General features: G+C 42.2%; 1 protein-coding gene across 5 annotated transcripts in view; it reads right to left on the bottom strand.

Moving 5' to 3' along the window:
* Positions 1–21,566, bottom strand: part of greb1 (growth regulating estrogen receptor binding 1) — a 135,338-nt gene that overhangs the window by 106,981 nt on the left and 6,791 nt on the right. For 3 of the 5 annotated variants that reach the window (XM_016996521.2, XM_062983692.1, XM_062983710.1), the window contains exon 1: positions 1,001–1,322. The exons of 1 other annotated variant lie outside the window; for it this stretch is intronic. The gene's annotated coding sequence lies outside the window, so the exon portion shown is untranslated. Of the gene's footprint in view, positions 1–1,000; positions 1,325–21,566 lie in introns of those variants that run through there. One more of the 5 variants, XM_016996526.2, reaches the window with a different exon arrangement.

The following is a 21,566-nucleotide window of genomic DNA, read 5'->3' as shown; positions in this document are numbered from 1 at the left end:
GATCTTCTACAGATATACAGTAGAATCTCACTTATCCAAGTCTCTGGATAATCCAAGCCATTTTTGTAGTCAATGTTTTCAATATATCATGATATTTTGGTGCTAAATTCGTAAATACAGTAATTACAACATAACATTACTGCGTATTGAACTACTTTTTCTGACAAATTTGTTGTATAACATGATGTTTTGGTGCTTAATTTGTAAAATCATAACCTAATTTGATGTTTAATAGGCTTTTCCTTAATCCCTCCTTATTATCCAAGATATTCGCTTATCCAAGCTTCTGCTGGCCTGTTTAGCTTGGATAAGTGAGACTCTACTGTATAAACCTCTTTGCTTCGTTTCCAGTATACCTCACAACCTCTAAGGCTGCCTACCATGGATGTGGGCTAAACGTCAGGAGAGAATGCTTCTGGCGCATGGAAAAATCACAACAACCCGGTATCAAAGTGCATTCATTGTACAGTGTAGATGCGCCCCAAGACGAATCCCCAAGCAGACAAAAACCTGGTATCTCTGGCCTCAGATACACTGCTAATATAGTGCATTTGAAACTGCATGATATAGTCAGTGCAGAAGACTCAAATCATGCAGTTCAGGCTACATTATATGGCAGTACAGATCCAGCTTTTGCTCAAAAGCGCTTACAGTTCATTCTGAGGCAGGCATGGGCAAACTTGGGCCCTCCAGGTGTTTTGGACTACAACTCTCACAATTCCTAACAGCCGGTAGACTGTTAGGAATTGTGGGAGTTGTGGTCCAAAACACCTGGCGGGCCCAAGTTTGCCCATGCCTGTTCTAGGGGGAAAGCAAGGAGCAAAGAAGTTCCAGTTGAAGAAAAGCAGTCCTCCCTCCCCTTCTGTAGGCACAACCATGCTCTTATCTGAGCTACTGAAACTCCTTTCCTCCCCTGCTCCCGGCTTTCCCTCCCTCTTTCATCCACTTTCCCTCTTTCATCCACTTTCCCTCTTTCTTAGCTCTTGGGAGTGAGTCTTACCTTCCCTCTTGGGGGACTCTTGGGGAGTTTGTCTCCTTCCCTTTCTGAGGAGAGGCGAGGCGAAGAAGGGAAAAGGCTCGGCTCTTTGTTGCTTGGAAGCCGGCGAGGGATGACAAAGTCGCAGCAGAGCCTTTGCCTCTTCCTTTTCTCTCTCTCCTGCTCGCAGCGTGCTCTAAAGAAAGGGCTAGGGACGGGGCTCCCTCTCTCTCTCTCTCTCTCTCTCTCTTCCCTCCCCTCTCTCCCCCTTCTCTGCTCCCTCCCAGCCGGACACAGAGGGCTCTCCTTGACCTCTTGCTTTGGAGTCCCTTCTCCCCACCGCCCCTCCTTTCTCTCCTTTCCCTTGAAGCTACAGCCCTCCTCTCCTCCCAGCTAGAAGCCACAGACAGTATCCCTCCCTTCCCCAGCATCCCAGGAGCTCCCAACTCGCCTGGCCATTATACACTGGTTTGCTTCCCAAACTCTGCCTTCACCCAGATCCTAATTCAGAATTGGGGTGCATCAAAATCGAACTGCAAAGGCTCTGGCATAAACCAGTACAGGTGGTCCTCCCAGTGGTAATCGGCACACTAGGTGCCCTGCCAAAAGATCTCAGTCGGCATTTGGAAACAATAAACATTGACAATATTACGATCTGTCAACTGCAAAAGGTCACCCTACTGGCATCTGCATGCATCATCCGAAAATACATCACACAGTCCTAGACACTTGGGAAGTGTTCAACTTGTGATTCTGTGATACGAAATCCAGCATATATCTCTCTTTTGCTGTGTCATACTCTGTCTTTGTGTCAATAATAATACAGTAGAGTCTCACTTATCCAACATTCTGGATTATCCAACTCATTTTTGCAATCAATGTTTTCAATACATCGTGATATTTTGGTGCTAAATTCGTAAATATAGTAATTACTACATAGCATTACTGCATATTGAACTACTTTTTCTGTCAAATTTGTTGTCTAACATGATGTTTTGGTGTTTCATTTGTAAAATCATAACCTAATTTGATGTTTAATAGGCTTTTCCTTCATCCCTCCTTATTATCCAACATATTCGCTTATCCAACATTCTGCCGGCCCATTTATGTTGGATAAGTGAGACTCTACTGTAATAATAATGTGATCTGTGGACATCATCCGAAAATACATCACACAGTCCTAAACACTTGGGAAGTGAATACATCACACAGTCCTAAACACTTGGGAATATACCTCACAACCTCTGAGGATGCCTGTCATAGATGTGGGCGAAACGACAGGAGGGAATGCTTCTGGAACATGGCCAGACAGCCCAGAAAACACACAACCCCGCTTGGGAAGTGTGCAACTTGTGATTCTGTGATAGGAAATCCAGCATATCTCTCTCGCTTGCTGTGTCATACTCTGTCTTTGTGTCAATAATAATAATATGACCTGCACACATCATCCAAAAATACATCACACAGTCCTAAACACTTGGGAAGTGAATACATCTCACAGTCCTAAACACTTGGGAATATACCTTACAACCTCTGAGGATGCCTGCCATAGATGTGGGCGAAACGTCAGGAGAGAATGCTTCTGGAACATGGCCAGACAGCCTAGAAAACACACAACCCCGCTTGGGAAGTGTTCGACTTGTGATTCTGTGATACAAAATCCAGCATATACATCTCATTTGCTGTGTCATACTCTGTCTTTGTGTCACTAATAATTATAATAATTACAATAGTTTGGTTTTCTGGCATTGTATACTTCTGCCACTTCTGTGACTGTTCATTTGTATTTTGATTCTGTAGCCCACTTGTCAATGGATGTCCAGAATTCGCAGTGTCCACCACGATCCTTTTTATCCTGGGCAATGACCAAGCCAATATAGATTTTGTTTTGGTTTGTTTCTCCATAGTACTCATGGGTTAGGTGCTCTTACTGCCTCATCACACTAGAGCATGAATCCACTTTAAATCTGGTTTCTGCCTCCTGCAGAATTCTGGGGTTTGTAGTTTGGTGAGGCCCAGGACCTATCTGGCTGAGCTGTTTAAAGCCCCCTCCCTAAACTGGATTTAAAGCAGATTTAAAGTGGATCCAAGCTCTAGTGTGATGATGAGGTCCTTAATTCCACTCCTCAGCTGAGACCTCTCTGGCTTGGTTGGACCTGCCAGTAGTTACACTACCATCAGCACAGCTTTCAATGTCCCTGGAGCAGTTAAGCCCCCCACCATGACAAGGTAGCACCCATCGGCTGATGACCCAAAATGCAGACTGTGCAAGGAAGCTGATGAAACCATTAATCATATCCTCGGATGCTGTTAAGAAAATCGCACAGACAGACTACAAACAGAGACACATCTATGTGGCCCAAATGATTCATTGGAACTTATGTCACAAGTATCACCTGCCAGTAGTAAAGAACTGGTGGGATCATAAACTTGCAAAGGTAGTGGAAAATGAACACACAAAAATACTGTGGGACTTTCGAATCCAGACTGACAGAGTTTTGGAACACAACACACCAGACATCACAGTTGTGGAAAAAGAAAAAAGTTTGGATTATTAATGTCACCATACCAGGTGACAGTCGAATTGACGGAAAACAACAGGAAAAACTCAGCCATTATCAGGACCTCAAAATCAAATTGCAAAGGCTCTGGCATAAGCCAATACAGGGGATCCCAGTGGTAATTGGTGCACTGGGTGCCATGCCAAAAGATCTCAGATGGCATTTGAAGACAATAAACATTGACAGAATTACGGGGTCCATCAACTGCAAAAGGCCACCTTACTGGGATCTGCGCGCATCATCCGAAAATACATCACACAGTTCTAAACACTTGAGAAGTGTTCGATTTGTGAGTCTGTGATATGAAATCCAGCATATATCTCTCATTTACTGTGTCATACTCTGTCTTTGTGTCAATAATAATATTAAGGTTGTTGTGAGTTTTCTATGGACTACTGCAACGCTCTCTACGTGGGGTTGCCTCTGAAGACGGCCCGGAAGCTCCAACTACTACAACGGGCGGCAGCCAGACTAATAACTGGGGCGGCTTACAGGGAGCGTACCACCCCCTTGTTAAGCCAGCTCCACTGGCTGCCGATATGCTACCGAGCCCAATTCAAAGTGCTGGTTTTGACCTATAAAGCCCTAAACGGTTCCAGCCCAATCTACTTGTCCGAACGTATCTCCTCCTATGAGCCAGGAAGATCCCTGAGGTCATCTGGAGAGGCCCTGCTCTCAGTCTCGCCTGCCTCACAGGCGCAGCTGGTGGGAACGAGGGACAGGGCCTTCTCGGTGGTGGCTCCCCGGCTATGGAACACCCTCCCCAGAGATATACGGCAAGCCCCAACCCTTTTGAGTTTTAGAAAAGCCTTAAAAACATGGCTTTGTGCCCAGGCTTTTAATGAATAAATGATAAAGACGACCCAGATTGTTATATGGATAAAGTTGGAGGATATTGGACGAACGGATTTTAAACACATTTTATGTTTTATATTTTATACTGTATTTAATTGGTTGTATTTTTTATATGTTGTTGTTTTTAATGATGTATCAGCATCGAATTGTTGCCAATTGTACGCCGCCCTGAGTCCCTCCGGGTGAGAAGGGCGGGATAGAAATATTTGAAATAAATAAAATAAATATGCTATATGGCCGTGTTTCAAAAGCATTCTCCTGATGTTTCACCTGTTACGATATGTAAAAAATATGCCTGCGTCAACTGCAAAATACAATGCATGAAGCTGATTGGTTGAGCCATGTCTGGAGAGCTGTTAAGCCTGGGAGTTTTTGATACTGTTGCAATTTTGTTCAGGCTTAAACTGAGGAGGTGCAGAGAGACAGTTGAAAGAGAGAAGTAGAGAGAGAGAGAGTTTGAAGTGTGCTCTTACTTCCTGAGCTGCTGGAAGGAATTTATCCACATGGACAAAGGAAAGACTATTTTAAATCTCTCATAAAAGGACATTATGTGAGTTGGTGCATACATTGTATTATGTTGTTCTGAGTTTAAGAAGAATAAACAATTTGTTCTTATTGCTCACCTGCGTGGCACATATTTTCTTTCTCTGGCAAAGCAGTGTGTGGACTATACATTTTGATTCTTCATTACGTTACATTGCCCACATCTATGGCAGGCATCTTCAGGGGGTGTGAGGTATTGGAAACTAAGCAAGGGAGGTTTATATATCCGTGGAAGGTCCAGGGTGGGAGAAAGAACTCTTGTCTGTTGTAGGCCAGTGTGAATGCGGTTGCGGAATCCTGGTAGCTGAAGCTATTGTACAAGCTCTCCAACCTCCCCTGTCAAAGAATCTCACCAAACTATGAATCCCAGGATTCTATACCATCTAGCCCTGGCAGGTAAAGTAACACAAACTTCATTAATTTTACAGGTGACCCTTCTACACTGCCATATAAAATCCAAATTACCTGCTTTGAACTGGATTATATGGCAGTGTAGACTCATATAATCCAGTTCAAAGCAGGTGTGGATTATCTCCTTTGATAATCTGAATTATAGGGTAGTGTAGAAGGGACCAGAGTTGCTGCATTCTTAGTCAGAGTCCGAGGAAATCACTTTAGTGAGTGACTGTTCCTAGAATCCTGGCATTCGGCACTGATCGTCATTTAATGCAGTTTTCAAATTCATAATGAAAGTGCTTTCACTCTGCAGATGATTACGGCCCCTTCCACACTGCCTCATATCCCAGGATCCGATCCCAGATTATCTGTTTATTCCCAGGTTAGTTATATAGCATTGGAGACTCATATAATCCAGTTCAAAGCCGATCACCTGGAATCAGATCCTGGAATATAAGGCATTGTAGCTCCAGCCTACATGGCAAATCCTGGAAACAATCTGAGACCTGAATGGTGATGATGACACAAACCACAGAGAACATTGGGGACTTTCACTTGTTTTTGTGGGAGTGTTTTCTGGACACCACAGTTTGAAGCTAGCTTTGAACTGCATTTGATGGTCAGTGTAGATGGGGCCTTAGAGCTCTAACATGATTGCAGTATATTGCTATTATACTGCTTTATCTGCCACGGCAACATCCGGTTCTGGGATTTGTAGTTTAGTTCTCCATCTGAGAATTCTACAGCAAATGCCCCTCCCTAAACAGCAAATCTGGGGATTCCATAAGAGGATATCATGACATAGTACCATTATCCCATCTTAAAGCACTGAACAATGACTCTGGAGATCAGGGTTTGAATACCCACTCGTTCATGGAAACCCATTAGGTGACTTTGGGCAAGTCACACTCTCTTAGCCTTGGAGGAAAGCAATGGAAAACCTTAAATCTAGGGTAACCATAGGTCAGATCAGAAACTATTTGAAGGGAAACAACAACAACAACAACAAAACAACAACAACAACAGTGGGCTTTTGGAATCTCACAATCAGTGTCCCTGCTGGCTCCCATTTTTGGAGCAGTGGGCCTCAAAAGTAACCTTTCCAAACTCTGCTACAGGGTTAGTACATTTAGGAACAGTCTGGTCCTCAAGGGAATTTACTTTCCTCTTGTTAGCAATGTTGAACATTTATTACCTGTCTTTTATTGTCTTTTGCCCCTAGTTCCCACATGGCCAGGAACAGGAGTAGCCTCTGCCTGCATTGAGATCCTTCAAGATCATCTTAACTGACAATAGAAGTAACATCTGAGACAAGATGTGGGCTTGTGACATGAACAGTACCATTTTCCCTCTCCTGTAACATTTTCCCTCTCCTGTTTACCTTATGAAGATGCCAGCAAAGCTCTGAAAGCTTTTTTCATATTTTATGCATTTTATTTGGCCATTAAAAGTCCAGTCAGTCCTCCATATTTTTGTATGATGAGTCTATGGATTCAACCATCCATGGCTTAAAAGTGTTTATTATTAAAATCCAAAAAGCAAAGCTTAATTTTTGCCATTTAATATAAGGGACTCCGTTTTACTTTACTATTGCATATAATGGGACTTAAGCATCTCCAAATTTCGGAATCTGCAGGAGGTCCTGGAACCCAACCCCTGTGGATATCAAGAACTCACTGTAACACTGTGTTGCAGAATTTGTGGCATTTTGCTGCATGGCCAACATAGCTTCCCCTGGATATGTTTCCTCAGAGTAGTGTTTGACACAAGCACATATAGATCTCATTTAACCATATGCAACCTTTATGCTTCTTTGTGCAGATCTCAATGCATCCCTTGTAAGTGAGTCATGGCAATATATCACTATGAGCAAAAACAAGGAATCTTGGTGAAATTTATATTCTTTCCCCAGTGTGGACCATGTTATTGTGTTGAATCTCACCACTAGCATGCCATGTGGCTATTTGAGTCAAGCAGATAAAGTCAGTGAGCCAGCATGGTTTGGGTGTTGGACTAGGATGTTAGAAGATCAGGGTTCAAATCCAGTTTAGCCGTAAGTGACCTTGGCCAAATCAGACTCTCTTAGAGGAAGTCAGTGGGAAACAGCCTCTGAACAAATATTGCCAATCCAGAATAGGGTCTTCATGAGTCTTAAGTTAACTTGGGCACAGTAACAACAAGATGTATGCTCAGTGGTTTTTTCAAACTGAAATGCTAGGAAATGGGGTTGGGGTATGTATTTGGAAATGTGATGTAGTGGCAGAACTCTCCTTTATTTTTGCCCCCTTCCCACATGCATATCTCTGTCTGAAAATACTGTTGTTGCTAGTGCATTTAATGTCAAGTCAGAATGTCAAGAAATCTGAAATAAGAAGAGGGGGAAAATATTACTGAAATCTTGAGTATGATGGTTAGAAATCCATAAAATCTATTCAAGATAACCACTTACAATATAATTTCTAGGTTTAAACTTATTTTGAAGCTCTTAAGCTTTGAGATGAGATTTGCATTTTGTGTAGAAATACATTAAGATGATCTGTAGTCAGACTTTAGGAATATGCAAACCATGTATAGAAGAATACAATTCTTAGTAACCACTTTGAAAGAAAAAAATGAACAGTTTGAAAGCATTACTTTAGCTAACGTTACTCTGGAAACATTTGCTCTTTTAGAATGATCTACACTGAATAATTAATGCAGTTTGCCACCACTTTAACTGCCATGACTCAATGCTGTGGAATTATGGGAGCAATAGTTTGGTAAGGCACCAATAGCCTTTGGCAGAGGATGCTAAAGATCTTGTAAAATTGTAACTCCCATGGTTCCATCGCATTGAGTGCCAACTGAATTAATTCAACACTATAGATGCTCAGCACTTCCCCAAGTTAATTGTGTGTTCAGCTCATAGACTGAAGAATCTTGGCAAATGGAGGAAAAGTTGTAAAAAAACTAGATTTTGATAGCCCTTCGATTCACTATGGTTAAGAGCAGAGGATCCCTGCAAACATTCACTGGTTGATCCTGGAGAGTCACACTCTCTTGGCATCAGAAGAAGGCAAAAGAAAAGCCCCTCTAAATAAATCTTGCCCAAAAAAACCTGCTGAGACTTTCACTGTAGGGTCCCCATAAGACAGAAATGACTTGAAGGCACACAATAACAATAAAAACTTCCCTAAGCAGGGTTTCCAGGCCATCAGGAACTTTTCCATTGTCAACTGAATTCCTTAATTGGGCTATGTTTTGAATTTGTCATTTTTCAGTTCCAAAGACAGGACAGATACATCTGTAAATTAATTTATTATGCTTTCCATATCTTGCATGGCCAAATGATAAAGCAATTCTCCTTGTTTAGCAGCTCAAGCATAAATCAATATTTTTTTACATTATTGATGGTGAGCGACCAGCCCTGAAGCCTTTTGTGTGTGTTTCAGTTCACAGATGATTGCCACAAATATTGCCATAAATCACAAGACAAATTGTGTGTCATTCATGCTTTCACATGTCATGTTAGACATCGTTCAACAATATATTTGCTGTGCAATATGTCTGACAGGAAATTAACATCGAGGAGCTGGAGCGTTGCTTGAAAATGTCATGGCTCACAATAAATCAATTGGTCCGTGATGAACAATAATGACAAATAATACTAGCTATTTTATATTAGGAATTTAATTTTAACGATTTGACATCCGAAATGAACAAGCATAGTTATAGTTATAAAATGGAATGAACGTCTTACATTGAGTGGAAATACTGGCAAAACTGCTTCTGAGGCCCCATCTACATTGCGATATACTGTAGTTTGGAGCTGCATTATATGGACAGTGTAGAACAGGCATGGGCAAACTTTCGCTCTCCATTAGCACATATAAACAGAGAGACATGTCCAGACATGCTTCTGGACTGAGAATAGGCATTACACTATCTTAACAAAATTTGGGGAAAATCTGTTCCTAGTTTGAAAGTGTTATTCCTGTTTGATTGTGTGGCACATTGATAGCAGTTATTATATCTCAGAAATTTCATTTTCGTGGCTGCTACAAACTAGGTTGAATTGGTTGAGATTCAATGAGATAGTCATAGAAAAACTATAGCAAATGTGCTGCAGGATGTCCGACAGAAACACAGCTTTGGCAATTTAATAAACTTTTTCCATGTTTTTTTTTTTATGAATAAACCAATTTGTAAATGACATATATAACCCAGGAACAAAAAAATGTGTTACAATAGTGTTATTACACTCTTAGGAAATAACATTACTGCCCTCTGGTGGACAATAGTTATAGCACTGTTATTCCACTTTATCTGGCATGACACCATTCCTTAAAATCTAGGGTTTGCATTTAGTGAGGCCCAAGAATGCTCCAAGATTCTACAGGATGTTACCATTGCAGTTAAAGTGGAATAATAGTGCTGTAGTGCTTCAGTGCAATAGAGTCCACTGTTCTATTATGCCACCATTTCTCATTAAAATGAATTGAATTGTACTGCTGTTATCAATAAAAAGCCTTGGTGAAGCAAAGCATTTATGTGAAATATTAGTAGAGTCTAGCTTATCCAACGTAAACGGGCTGGCAGAATGTTGGATAAGCGAATATGTTGGATAATAAGGAGAGATTAAGGAAAAGCCTATTAAACATTAAATTAGGTTATGATTTTACAAATTAAGCACCAAAACATCATGTTAGACAACAAATTTGACAGAAAAAGTAGTTCAGTACACAGTAATGCTATGTAGTAATTACTGTATTTACAAATTTAGCACCAAAATATCACGATGTATTGAAAACATTGACTACAAAAATGCGTTGGATGATCCAGAACGTTGGATAAGCGAGTGTTGGATAAGTAAGACTTTACTGTATGTTGAATTATCTGGGATTTGTTTTTTGGTGGGGCACCCACACATCTTGGCAGAAATTAAGTAAAGGTAAATGTTTCCCCTTGACATTAAATCTCGTTGTGTCCGACTCTGGAGGTTGGTGCTCGATCTCCATTTCTAAGCCGAAGAACCGGTGTTGTCTGTAGTCGCCTCCAAGGTCATGTGGCCAGCATGGCTGCATGGAGCACAGTTACCTTCCCACTGGGGTGGTACCTATTAATCTACTCACAATTGCATGTTTTGCAACATCAATGTCGTTGTCGTTATCATCATCAATTGTTACTGTTATTCTTGTTATTCTTATTTCTGACTCGCCTCTTCTCAAAACATAGGACAGGAGGAAGTCCTTAAAGTATCATAGATAAAAATAACCATTTAAAACACACAGATTAAAACACATTGAAACCATTTGTACTAATAAAATGTAGGTATAAATTCATAGGTGCAAATTGACACAGTAGGCCTTTTGGAAGATAAAGGTCTTCAATGGCAAAAAGGTTCTCTGAGTGACAGTGTCCAGTCATGTTCTGGCTTAGCTTTTAGGGGATTTTTTACAAAAGGGTTCATTGCTCATTTCAAAACATTACACATAAAACATATATTGTGACATCATCTGTTCCCAGATTTGTATCCCCCTCCTCATCATTCAGAGAGTCTTATATACAATACAACTCTGTCATTCAGATTACTTCTTCGACTTTCATCAATTACATAGAACTGCCATAATATAATTTCTATTTGTTCACCCACAGTCTTTCTTGATCATTTGGTGGGTTGAATTCACCATTGGTTTTACATGTAACTTCAAGATTACAATATATAAAGAGTAATATAGCTAACCCTCTAGATCGCCCAATCCATTCTGAACTAAATTGTTCTGCAAAATAAAATGAAGATAGGGCTTTTTTACTCCCTTTTTCATATGTGTTTCTTGTAAAAAAAACTTTGATATCTCAAACCTTGATAGAATTCCAAACCCCATATCCTTTTGCTGGCAAATCAATGTTGTAGTTTCTTAACATTTTAAGAAACCACAACAAACTTATTCTTCTCCAAATACACTGTTTCTATTGACTATGTAGATCAATTTAATGCCAAAACCACAATTATCCATTATTTTCCTCATTCCCATCAATGACAGGCTGGCATTTTTCCATTCCTCTGCAATGCTTCCTCCCTTCACCATCCTCCCCCCCCCCCCCCCCACCTAAACATGGCCACTAAGACATCAGTCTTCTCCACTTGTGTAGCTACAAGTGAAGCCAAGAAGGGTCAGGCCAAGAGATCTGGTCTCTTGTGGCAGGTCTCCAGTCCTCCCTTTCTTCCGTTCTATTGTTCTTCTTCATCTTGTGGAAAACAGCCTGAGAGACCTAGGCAACCGGGTGGGATGAGCATGCCAGGAAGCAACCACCAGACATGGCTGTCCTAGAGATGGTACATGCGGCGCCACCTCCACCTTTTCCAATTCACAGGCCCAGATGTTTCCTGAGTCCCAGCTGCCCTCTGCAGAGTGGCTGCATGCCCCCTCCATCTGTATTCAGCAGCCTTCTCCCATCCGTCCGTCCACCCATCTGTCCGTCTTCCTCCCAAACAGAGACCAAGCTCCTTTTAAAACTTGGGGTTCAAGGGCCAGCCTGGGAGAATGGACTCCGAGTGCTCCTCTCCCATTGGCCCAGCCAAAAGGAGGGAGAGCACCCACATGCGTCCTTCCCTTCCCTTGGTTCCTCAGGAGGAGCCAGGGATGACAGAGCTGCCCTTGTCCCGCACCTTCTCTGATCTTCTGGCTTTGGCTGCCTCCTTCTCCTTGCAATCCAAGCTGCAAAGGGAGCTTCCTTCCTTGCCTCAAAAGCAGGGAAGGAGGGATCCTATATTCCTATTGCTGCCCCCCCCCCCCTTGGCCCACCATTGGATCCTTCCTTCCCTGCAGCCAGAGGCGGCCCAGGGTGGTATGTGTGTTTTTTTTCGGGGGGGAAGGGGGGCTGAGTTGTAAAAGAGGAGACTGCAAGTGGGGCTGTGACAGCAGCCTCCTCAAGAACAGATAAGGAAGAAAGAGCCCAATGCTGGGAAAAGGAAAGAGAGCATTGAACGGGAAATGCATTGCAAATATAATTATTGTTTCAGTTTGTGGCATCAAAGACTCAGACATGTGAATGAAAAATTTTGGTCTGAGGCTGTTCAATGATACAGAGGCATGGATTTGCAAAATTGCTGCGATCAAAAATGCACACTTTGGATAGAAGCTAAGGGACAAGCACACATCCCCTCTCCAAAAACCAAGATGGTGACAGAGCCCTTTCTACTGCTCACTCATGGTCATGCTTGTGGATCTATGGGAGTCTCATCAGTTACTAGCAATAGATATTACCTGACTTTTACGGATGACTGCAGCGGATTTTCATTTGTATATCTCATCAAGAGCAAAGCTGAAATTTATGAAAGGCTACAGGAATTTTTGTCAGCTTTAAGCAACAAGATCAACCTAATGCCGCAAACCTTAAGAACCAACAATCAAGGCAAAACTTGTGGAGAATTAGTTCAGAATCTTTTGGAAAGTTTTGACCATGTGCATGCTATTGGTCTCTACGATGCCAAAGAATCGATGGGCTGAAGTCATTAGTGCAGCTAATAATTTACGAAAGATATTGCCAAAGAAAGCAAAGGCTTTTATGTCCAATGAACTATGGCAAAGATGTCCTCAAAGCATGGCACATTGGAGAGGATTTGGCAGCAAAGCTAATCAATCTGTTCCAAAAGTCAAAAAGGTAAAATTGTCAGAACACCACAAGAAGGAATTAGAAACAAATGATACCAAATTCTAGGCCCACACACTGGAAGAGTTGCTCTAGGAAATGTGATCCTCTTTGATGCCAATGTTCAATCAACTGATAGTTCAATCAGGCCTGTCTACAGGCTTGAAACCCCTCCAACTGGGCCTGAGATTTCAGAAGGCGATGTGGAAATGGTTCCTCCCAGTAACTGAAGAGCAGATGACCCGGTGGAAGCCAGGAGATCACAAAGACAGAATCCAGCTTGGCTTCTTTTGCCAGTGCAAGGGAGACCCATGAGCCATCATCTTGGAATGAAGTTCAGAAATTACCAATGGGTGAAAGAGAGAACTGGAGAACTGCAGCACTAGAAGAAATTGATTGTTTTCACAAGAATGATGAATAGTTGTTAGCAGTCTCCTCCTTGCAATCCAGCTCCCTGCTGCCGCCTGGGCCTGGAAATGGGGTTCTAGCCACGACAGCCTCAAGTCCAAGCAAGGAATGAAAGATCCCAGACTGCCATTCCCACCCACTCCCTTTGCCTGAGGTGGGTTCCTTCCTTCTTCCCTTCCTTCCTTCCTCCCTCCCTCCCTTCCTTCCTTCCTTCCTTGCTTCCTTGAAGGCCCAGGCGGCAGGTCGTAGATGGTGGTTGTAAGGAGGAGACTGCAAGTGAGACTCTGACTGCAGCCAATATTGCGAGAATAGCAAGTACTTCCTTGTTCCGCGGTGAGCAACCCAATGGTTGCCGCTGCCGCCGTCACCGCCGCCACTGCCGGTAAGTTGGGGGGGCATAATTTAGGGGAGGGGGCACACGGCCCTAGGTTTGCGTACATACTGAAAAAACCTAGGGCCGCTCCTGGCAAGCACACATCAAAACTGACGCTGCCAACTACACTATAGAATTAATAAAATTTGACACTACTTTAACAGCCATGGCTCAATGCTATGGCATTCTGGGAGTTGTGTTTTTGTGAGATATTATTTACCTTTCTCTGTCAGAGAGTTCTGGTGTCACAACAAATTACAAATCCTAGGATTTCATAAGATGTAGCTATTGCAATTAAAGTGGTAGCAAACTACTATAATTCTGCAGTGTGAATGGTTTCTAAGGCTGGATCTACATTACTGTCTAATCCAGTTTCAGAATCCTCAAGAAGCAATTTGGAGTCATATGGTGCAATATACCTGTTCAAAAGCTAGGATGCTGCACCAGTTTGCGTTTGCTAAAGCATGCTGTGGGAGGGTATGATTCGGTGCCTCCTCTATCTCCTAAACCTCTTTTCAACGGCCCGTCCAGACAGTACCTTTATCCCAGAAGCTCCCACAGCAATCAGGAGGGTGGCCAGACGCCGTTCCCAGTAAACCCAGAAGCAATTGCTACAAAAGGCAAAAAACATACGGGAATATCTCAGTTTTTACCCAGTATCAGGGTCTTTGCATGTCTGTATGTCCCAGCAATTGGAAATCACCAAATTTGTTCCCGGGCTTTAGATGTTTGTTCCTGATGGGTCGGTTCCTAAAAAGAAGGTGACACTTGAGTAGAAGACAAAAACTTTGTCGTGGGAAGAGGAACTATGTCCTTTCCATTTAATGAAGTTTGTGGCAGAAAAATGAAGTTCCTGAGATTCAACAAGTGCTTTCACATTAAGCAGTACACAATGAAACAGGAACAGACACTTTCAAACCAGGAACAGAATGTCATCATTACTTTAATTAGTCAGACCTTGTTGCATGGCCATCTGTGCAGACAAGTTTTGTGGTGTGCAGGATGGTGTTGCTGAGGATGATGTTGCTGAGTTATACATGTCAGTTCCTCATTGGGTGTATGCTGACAACATGGGTACAGTTTAGTAAATGGCAAAAACGTACCACTGGTTGTTGGGACATGGATGTGCTGGAGGAATGTAAACAGAGAGAGCCAAGGTCAGGCATGTGGCTAATAGGAACAGCCATGTATAACCCAGACACAGGACCCTACTGTCCCAAGCCGCAAGTACACAACCAAATCTGTCTGGACAGATGGTCAGGCAGCCAGGCTCTAAAAAGTGTCAATAATGACACAGTTCTTTTCCTGGCTTGAAAGTGTGTGTTCCTGTTTCAATGTGCAGTGCTGGCTTGGGCAGAAGTGGTCCTACCCCATGAGGTTTGTTTGTGCGGCAGATACTTCATGAAACATCTGGAGGGCACAATTTGTCTGGCCAGGACAAAGAACAGCACTTTGCAGAGATCCGCATATCATGTATCCGCCTTTTAAAAAGCTGCTGAGGTTTCCGGCGGAAGTTGCACAGCGGTCATCTTGGGATCCTCTAAATCTCGGAACAAAGCAGCAAGTGTAGACAATAGAGCAAGAAATCCCAGGGCTAACAGGTCTGTATGTGGATCTCTTCTGAAGTCCTGGGATTTTTTACCCCCATGTAAAACCCATGATTTAGTGCAGTCTTGAAGCGCCCTGAGTCATCTGCTTTGAAGAGAACTGGTTTAGGGAAGAGAATAAAAAATGCAGTTTGACACCACTTTAACCACCATAGCTCAGTGCTATGGAATCATGGGAACTGATTCCCCCTCCCCTCCCTCCCTCTGATGTCACAATGTCTCCCCAGGTGATTGGACGGTTGCTGCCTCTCAGCATCTTCCGGGCTTCCTCTGGCCTCATTCTGCCCTCGTCCTCTGCTCATCGCTGCCCTGCCCTGCCTACCCTTAGCCTCTGTCCTTGCCTCCTATTGCGCTTCCCGGTATTTGTGTTCAGTTTATGTTTATTGGTTTGCTTGTTGTTGTTGTTGTTGTTGTTTTAGTAGTAGTATTTGTTATTTGTTTTTATAATTGGTTTGTTTGTTACTTTTTAGACTGTTTGTTAATTGTTTTTGTTATTGAGTTTGTAGTTTTTTTAATATATTTCTTCATAGTGTTTGTTATTTATTCTTATTCCTATTATTAAGTTGGTGTTTAGTAAATTTATTTGTAGTATTTGCTAGAGTTTAGAATCTTTAGTATATAGTATATATTTATTTTATTTTATTACTTTTATTTATTGGTTTGTATCCTTTTTATTTTGTTTATATTATTCTCTTTATATTATTATTTGTTTTTTTTGTTTGTTTTATTTTGTTTTGATTTTGTTTGTTTTTGTTTTGAGTTTTGTTTTTGTTTTTTTGGAAACGTAATGGAGGCATATGACATACTGAGTACCGGCCAGCTGCTTCCAGAAATCAGGGTGATCTATTTACGCCCCCCTGACCCGGAGGAAGCCCCCATCAAGTGGCCAGTGCCACCCATGCAGAAACCGCGGCTGAGCAGGCAGAGGCGCCCCTTGTGGGAACTGACCCCACAAAAAGCGGCCCAAGCCGAAATCCTGAGATGCGAAGGCCAAAACAGGAGCCTCCAGTCTTACTAAAGAAGCCTCATGGGAAGATCTGCCAGGAAGACCAGATGGAACACCATCCCATCAAAAAGGATCTCCAGACTGGATTTGTGCACCGGCTGGCAAATGTGGAAGAGACGGAAGTGAAGAGACAACAATCCTTTCTCCCGAAGATGCCTCTGAGCGCAGACCAGTGGAGCCCAGCAAAAATAATTCCCCTCCCTCGAGCAGGTCCACGCTCTTCTCCCGCAAAAACCCCATCACCTTCCCCTCCTCCCAGGCCAGTGACCCGGATGTACCGTTTTCCAGCCTTAATGTAAATTGGATAATTTGCAGACTGTTATTATCTGATCGATGGGCAACCCTCAGGCAGCGAAGTATTCATCTGAGCAAAAGGAGGAAGAAGTGGCAGAAGTTAGAGGGTAACATTGAGGATCCTCCAGCAACATAACAAGAAAAGAAAGAAAAGCCATCACAGACCTCAGTTCAGATCCAGAAATCATCATTCTTCCAGCAGACAAGGGGAATGCCAAAGTCATCATGAAAACAGAACAACCAAAGAAAAAAAGCAGACAACTCCTGGATCCCATGACATACAAAAAGCTTCAACAGGACCCACACAACCAAATCACCAGAAAAGCCAACACTCATTAACTGGATTTTCCCAGAAGACATCACAGCCCTGTTTCAACACTGCCTGGCCACAAGCTACTCCCAGTGGGACAATGAATTATTTGAACAGAAAGACGGAGTAGCCACACGGAGACCTCTTAACCGTGTCATAGAAAGTTTTACATGTAAAACTTTGAGAAAAAAGCCCTGGAAACAGCACCAAAAAAAGCCCCTTGTATGGTTCCGATATGTGGATGACACCTTCACCATTTGGAGCCATGGAGAAGAAAAACTGAACAAGTTCTTGGACCACATCAACAACTTCGACACAAACATTGATTTATTTTGACAACACAGAAATTCTAGATCACTCTGATACACAGGGAAGACATTAAAATCCACAAGTACGTGGGCAATTTCAACAGAAAGAGGAAACCATGAAAATGAACAAAATCTGGATGCCATTTTTAAAAAAACACCAGAAACAAGATAGTAAATAAAGAACATCACTCAGAAAACAGAGAACTCAAGACAGCAAACTATCAAGTGACAGTTAACACCTCCCAAACAGAGTATGCCTCCAGGCAACAAAATCCAGGCTACCTCTATGCAGATACTCTCACTGATTGACTTTGCAGGTTCATGGCCACACAATGCTATTCAAGCTTGCTAATTTGCAACACTCACACTTGTGACGACGTTTTTTCTCCCACCCTGGACATTCCGCAGATATATACACTCCACTTGCATCATTGCCAACAGAACCTCTGAAGAAGCCTGCCACAGATGCAGGAGAAACGTCAGGAAAGAATGCTACTGGAATATGGCCACGCAGCCTGAAAAACTCACTTCAACCCAGTAATTCTGGCCATGAAAGCCTTCTACAACACATTAAACTTCTAGTGTCTTCTTGGATGCTGTCTGTGCAAGAAAAAGTGTCCGTACCCCTCCTGCAAGGAGTAGGCAACGTGACCACCCGATCCTTGTGCAAGCAACACATTTTGTCACAGGAACCATGGTTGCTGGATATTGTATGAATGCTACTAGGGCAGGCAAGTGGATAATATCAGGCCAAAGATTGTATTTCTCAATTCTTTGGAATCAGGCTAGTTTTGTTTTCAGGGGGTTTATACAAATCCTCATCTGACCAAATAGGGCAGATGGCAAATGGGCCTGAAGTGGACCACTGTGTACCTAGGGGGTGGAGTCTAGGTGGCACTCGCGGAAGACTATTGTTATCTCGAGGCAAGCTAGGTGGGGTGCTCAGTGGTCCCATTTTTCCATACCCATTACCCCTTTAAAAGAAACCCTAAAGGAACAAAATCTTTTAAAGGGAAAATGTCACTTTTTTCCCTTTCTTATGCCTACTTCATTGTTAAGAACAAATTGGAATGGAATGAGAGGGAGTCCCGATGGCTGATGTAAAACCGATGTGATCCATTAGCCTCTTGGCTTGAGTAAGATAGAAAAATCCTTATATCTCAGCCTAATACTGAACCTCGATGCAGGCTGAGACCGGGAGAATGCTGCATGTTGGTGGCCAGCCTGGGGTCGTCCTCGTTGCCGTTCAAGGGGTTCCCAGCAATGGACTGAGGAGAACTTGCTTGGCTCTTCATTCTTCTGTTTTTGTCACCATATCTCTTTCTCTAATAAATTTATTTCTTGAATTGTTATCACTTGCTGTGCTTATTACCTTTGGATCCCAAGGTTGATTGTGTTAGGAGTCTGGCTAAGTCTTGCAGAAGTGTGCTGTAGTGTTGCCCACAGAAATACTCCCCTTCATCCTCAGGACGCTCACCATTGTCAGTGCCACTTCCTCGGCCACTGAAGCCATATGGGGTCCCCTCAAAATGGCTGGTAACTCCATCAATCAGTAGCTTAGGTTTTTGTCCTGATATCAGCTGGTAGAAGTTCATGTCAGAATAGGATGAAGCTTTGTATTGAATGCCCCCCGGATTTTTCTGTAAAGAGGCTGGAGTCTGAGTGATAACAATTTCCCCACTTGACTCCAGAAGGATAGAAATTAAACATATGAATCAAATGTTGATTTTTGTCTAGGAGCTGAGACAGGAAAAGCATCCCAATAAACCAGTGGTTCTCAATATGTGGGTCCCCAGGTGTTTTGCCCTACAACTCCCAGAAATACTATCCAGTTTACCAGCTGATTGAATTTCTGGGAGTTGAAGGCCAAAATATCTGGGGACCCACAGGTTGAGAACCACTGCAATAAATGTTCCTTTAAAGATATTTTTATTCATTTATTTACAGCATTTTTACCCCGCCTTTCTCACTTGAGGGGATTCAAGGCAGCTCACATAAATTAGCAAAAATTCAATGCTCAGAACAATACATTAAAAACAACAGCTCATACAAATCAAATAGCAATACATGTAAAGACGCATTATACAAAATTTAAAAACATATATAAATTTAAATCCATTCATCCAAAATCCTCATACATAAATCTTAGTTCAGTCCATGTGAAATCATATGTATTTACTCAAGATAAGCCCTGAAATTACCACAATTGTGCAAAGATTCTTCACAGATAATAGGTCCTGAATCACTGTTTCCTTTTAAAGCCAGTTCTTGTCAGCCACAGAGAACAATAGTTTCCACAATTGGCAGACTTTTTTCTGTTTCTTTCTGCTTTTTTCTTATTTCCTTTATCATGATGACAAGTAACATCAAGACATTTTCCACTGCGAATTAGCACGAAGTATTCAGCCAAGAACAAGTTGTCCTGATGGAACTCTATTGGTCTCTATTGAAGACTTCTATTGTATTTCTCCATTGCACAAATGGTTTAGCTACCAATGCACCAAGCTTCTGATGATCACGTTCACTCCCAGTTTCTCCTCCAAACACCACAATGTAATTATAGAGTGCCCCTTGTACATGAAATGAGTAGGCCAACCAGGGAAATCTGCTGAACCATTTAATTTGAAATCTTAGATGCCTCTTCCTATACACAAGACACACATATCCTGGCAATGGAATCTGTATATTTTGCACTAATTGAGCTTTCACTTGGTCATCGGAAACCATCTTGTTCATATAAAGTCATATAAAGAATTAGATGAACAAATGGGAGACACCTCGGTTTCCACATTTTTCTCCTTTTCCACCTGCAATCCAGGTCAAATTCCACCGCCCAGCCCTTAGGCTTTGTCTGCCAGCTATGGGTAGGCCAACTTGGTTGCTTCCACTATGTCAGCTCTTGCTAATATTGCAATGTAAATTGGTAGAAAGGTAGGCAATTATAGTGTGACTAATCAATATTGTGTTGAGATAGTGCTTGTAGTTCTGGAGGGACTCTTAATTTTTGCTTCCCATATAATTGGCAGGGGGATTTTGGGAACCAGGTAAAATTCGTTAGTAAATCAGGGATTTTTTTTTACCTGAAATTTTTTCAGGGGTGGTTTGAACCTCTAAACTACCCTTTTGGCTACGTGCCTGGCAGGGAACATATGATTCTGCCCCTCCTCTCTCTCCTAAATCTCTTTCCAAGTTTCTTTGCCAGGTTCAGAGTGGGGAAAGGGCCTTTTCATAATGGGACTCTGACTGTGACATGTTATCCCAAGGAGGGCTTGCTGGAAACCTATACCATTGTCAACAGACTTTTAAGATGTTCGCCAGGCCATTAACTTCCTTTCAATTCAATTCTGATTTTTAAATGTTATTTAATGTTTGATACTAGCACATCATTGTGAATATGTGTATTTTAAATATTTTACTTAGATCTGTTGTCCCCATCCCCGCCCCCCAAAAGTCATTCACACCAGATAATGGGAATTGGGGGAGGAGAGGAACTCCTTTATGAAACTATTCCAATCAAAAGAAAGATTAAAAACAACAAAAGCACAATTTTAAGTAGGGTTTTATTCCCCTGCATAATACTTTTTAATATTTGTAAAAGGTTTAAATACAGATTTCCTTCAAGAACCGGTAGTATTCGAAAGTAATCCAATATATGGAAATATGCAAGCACTTTTGAAAGTTTAGCATACAAAGAATGGCACAGAAGCCCGAGATCATACAAATAGTTATTACAAAAGGAAAACGCACACATCTGAATTAACATGTCATAGGAAAACTATCACAGCCACTGCGATCCTGGGTTTAGTATGGTAGTTCTGTTTGCAATTATTGCATTCGTAGATATAGCTGCATATAACAATCTTGTGCTAGAAAAGGGTGTCTTTCCCTATTTTGTTCCTCTGCAACTGGGAAGTAGAACATATGGATCATGGCCTTGTTGCTTACTTGCTTGCTTCCATACTCACAGCCCTTTAGTACTTTTGTTTATTTATTTATTTATTTTATACTTTAGTAAAGGTAAAGGTTTTCCCCTGACATTAAGTCTAGTCATGTCCGACTCTGGGGGTGGGTGCTCATCTCCACCAGCTGAAGAGCCGGTGTTGTCCGTAGACACCTCCAATGTCATGTGGCTGGCATAACTGCATGGAGCACCATTACCTTCCCGCCAGAGCGGTACCTATTGATCTACTCACATTTGCATATTTTCAAACTACTAGGTTGGCAGAAGCTGGAGCTGACAGTGGAAGCTCACTCCGCTCCCTGGATTCAAACCACCGACCTTTCGGTTGGCAAATTC

This window comes from Anolis carolinensis, chromosome 1 (genome assembly GCF_035594765.1).
Source record: "Anolis carolinensis isolate JA03-04 chromosome 1, rAnoCar3.1.pri, whole genome shotgun sequence".
Lineage (NCBI taxonomy): Eukaryota > Metazoa > Chordata > Lepidosauria > Squamata > Dactyloidae > Anolis > Anolis carolinensis.
This window is presented reverse-complemented; position numbering and strand designations above follow the sequence as displayed.